The sequence below is a fragment of the Elephantulus edwardii genome, unplaced genomic scaffold, assembly GCF_000299155.1.
Source record: "Elephantulus edwardii isolate Elephantulus edwardi_28Jun2011 unplaced genomic scaffold, EleEdw1.0 scaffold00524, whole genome shotgun sequence".
Lineage (NCBI taxonomy): Eukaryota > Metazoa > Chordata > Mammalia > Macroscelidea > Macroscelididae > Elephantulus > Elephantulus edwardii.
Genome location: NW_006400274.1, coordinates 368,031 through 371,560, shown reverse-complemented (window position 1 = coordinate 371,560; position 3,530 = coordinate 368,031). Strand labels below are relative to the sequence as shown.

General features: G+C 36.1%; 1 pseudogene; it reads right to left on the bottom strand.

Annotated features, from left to right (window-relative positions):
* Positions 1 to 3,285, bottom strand: part of LOC102847326 — an 80,177-nt pseudogene extending 76,892 nt beyond the window's left edge.
* Positions 3,286 to 3,530: the final 245 nt, after the last annotated feature.

Here is a 3,530-nt window from a genome sequence, read left to right as displayed (position 1 = left end):
ATAAAATATAATTATAGAAAAAAAAAGAATATGGTCTTGGAGAATTCCATCTGTTTCCATTTTCTGAAATACTTTATGTAGAATTGGTGACAGTTCTTCTCTGAATGTTTGATAAAACTAATTTGTAAAATCATCTCGTCGGGGGATTTTTTTGTCTGGAAGGTATTTTATTACCTTTTCAATTTCTTCTTTTGTAATGGGTTATTCAGGTGTTCAACTTCAGTTTGTGTCAGTTTAGGTAGGTTGTGAATTTCTAAGTATTTGTCTGTTTCCTCTAGGTTTTCATATTTGTTTGACTATAGTTTTTCCTAATATTCTAAAATTAGCCTTTTTATTTTAGTTGGTTCTGTTTTGATGTTGCCCATTTCATCTCTTATTCGGATTATTTGTGTCTTTTTCTTTTTTTCCTTTGTTAGTTTTGCTAGAGATTTCTTGATTTTATTGACCTTTTCAAAGAACCAGCTCCTAGTTTTGTTGATGGTTTCAATTGTTTTTCTGTGTTCTATTCCATTTATTTCTGCCATAATTTTTTATAATTTCAGGTTTTTTAGAGTGTTTCAGGTATTCTTGCTGTTCTTTTTCAAATTGTTGGAGATGTTGGGTTAGAAAATCAATGGTCATGCTTTTCTACTATTGTATTTGCGTATTGTTATAAATTGACCTCTGTTTACTGCTTTTACTATTTCCCAAATGTTTTGGTAAGTTTTATTTTCATTGTCATTTCTTTCAAGAAACTTTTAAATTTCATTTTTTATCTTTTCTAGCACTCACTCATGTCCAAGCAAGTTGTTCAGCTTCCAAATGTATGGATTTTTCTCTCCTTTTGTTCTTAATTTCTAATTTTGTAGCATTGTGGTCTGAGAAGATGCTTTGTATTATTTTTCTAATTTTTAATTTGTTGGTGCTCCTTGTGACCTAAAATGTATTCTATTATCAAGAAACTTTCATGCACACTGGAGAAGAAGGTATAGTGTGCCTTTCTGGGGGTGCATTAGCCTATAAATATCTATGAGATTGAGGTGGTTTTTTGTGTGGTTTAATTCTTCAGAGTCTTTGTTGAGTTTCTTTCTGGTAAGTCTATCTTTCCTTGAGAGTAGTGTATTGATGTTTCCACCTACTATAGTAGTGTTGTCTATTTCCTTTTTTAGTTTTGTTAATGGTTGTTTTATATATTTTGCAGCTCCATCATTTGGTTCATAGGTATTTATTATTGTTATGTGTCTTGGTCTATTGACACTTTAAATATTTTATAGGGACCTTCCTTGTCCTTGTGATGATTTTTGCATTGAAATATGTTTTATCAGGGATTCATATTGTTAAGGCTGTTCTTTTTTTTTTTTCCATTTGCTTGGTATATTCCCCTTCTCCCCGCCCCTTTAATTTTTAGTCTTTCTTCATCATCACTTTTTCACATGTGTCTCTTGTAGATAGCATATGAATGGATTTTGGTTTTTTATCCACTGTGCTATTCTTTTTCTCTTCACTGGTGCATTTAAACCATTAACATTCTGCGTGCTTATTTCTATCTTTTTGTTCTTTTCGATGTTGTTGCTAGTTATTTTGTTCCATCCTGCTTTCTGTGCCATCTCTCTAAGAAGGACGTCTCTCAGTGTTTCCTGCAACGCTGGTCTTGTTTTTACAAAGTCCCTTAGGTTCTGTTATTCTGAGAATATCTTGATCTCTCCTCCATATTTGATGGATAATTTTACTGGGTACAATATTCTTGCTTGACAGTTGTGTTCTTTGAGTGCTGAATATATGTAATTCCATTGTCTTCTTGCCCTTATGGTTTCTGCTGAGAAATTGGCACTTAGCTTTATTTGTTATCCCTTATAGGTTGCACTTTGTTTTCTCCTCACTGCTTTCAGAATTCCCTCCTTGTCTTTGGTTCTGGCAAATTTGACTATGATACGTCTTGGTGTTTTTCTTTTGAAGTCTATTCTAAATGGTGTTCAGTCAGATTCTTGAATATATATTCTCTGGGAGATGGATTGATTCGGTGACTTGGGCAATCGGGATGAGTGTGTCAGAGACAGTGAGATTGACACAGGAGAGAGCAGAGTTTAGAGCTGTTGTACATAAGGTCGCTATGAGTGGCAAGAAACTTGATGGCACATAACAACAACACTTCTTCATTATCTCTGGAAATTTTCTTCTAGTAATTCTTCAACAATTATTCTGGTGCCATTACTTGCTTCTTTCTGTTCTGGGATTCTGATTTTGTGCATGTTATCTCTCTTGATTGTGTCCCACGTTATTAATATATTTTCTTCCCCCCCCCTTTCTTTTTTATTCTGCTTTTTGCCCTAGCATTTCAGTGGTGACAGTTCTATCTTCTATTTCACTGGTTCCATGTTCTATCTCTTCAACTTTGTTCATGTGTCCTTCCATCATGTTGATTGCGTCTGAAATATTGGTCCTCATATTTTGGATTGTAGTTTCTTATTTTTCAGAGCCTCTAATGACTCATTTGTTTGCCCTGCATTGTTTTGGATTGTTTTTTTAAGCTCCTCCTGATTTTTGCTTGTGGTATCCTATAGTTCTTAAAGTTTGTCATGTATCCATTGGAAATATCCAATCATTGTTCTTTTAAATTCTGTGTCAGAAAGTTCAAACAGACTTTTTGGCTTCAGGAACTCCATTAATACTGTGTTACTTTTTTTGGGTGACATCTTACTTTGGATTTGTGTAGGATGTGAGGTAGCCTGTTTCCTACATGACATTGCTGTGGTAGAGGTGTTCATGCCTGAGGTGATAGCAGGCTCTTAGTCTGATATTTCTGCTCAGAGAGAGGTGGAACAGCTACCCTACCTGGATTTCTCTCTGAACTTCTTACTCAAGGGAGATTTGCTTAAATTCAGGTGAGAAAAAGCCTGTGAAAGCAGCCTCTTCTGTCAGACAACTGTTGCATCTAGTCCAATCCAAGGTTCTCCAGGCTAAAGGCTAATTGACTGGATGTGAGGAGATGCAAACGGGAGCATGGAGACACATGCAAGGTGTGTGCATGCATGCAGACAGAGGCAGTGGACGTTCTCACAGATACACGCAGGGTGGGGATGCATGGAAACCTGAATGGAAAACAAGGAAGCCTTGGTATTCCCCTCAATAACTGGATCTGCCACCTCACTCGAGCTCCAGCTGTCTTGCTCCCTTCTGCTTGAGCTTAAGGGGTCCCACATGGTCCAATCAAATAGCAGTTGTCCCACAAAGTAACTCACTCAAATTCCAGTTGTCCTGCTCACGCCTGGTGAACATTCCTTTTGGTGCCTGTTGCTCCTGGTCCATGTTGCTTGTAGGTTTCTTTCTTTTCTTTTTTAATGATTTATTTTATTTAATACCAATTTATTTACAAAATTCATATACATTGTTTTTCACAACTATTCTCTCCCATTTCCTTCCCTTCTCTTCCATCAAATTATGTGACCTTATAATTAATCGACCTCATTCCACATCAATTCCCACCCCTCTAATTCCACCCTCCCCTCCCTTGGATCCTCATACTCATTCTACAATAATAGTTTTATACAGTA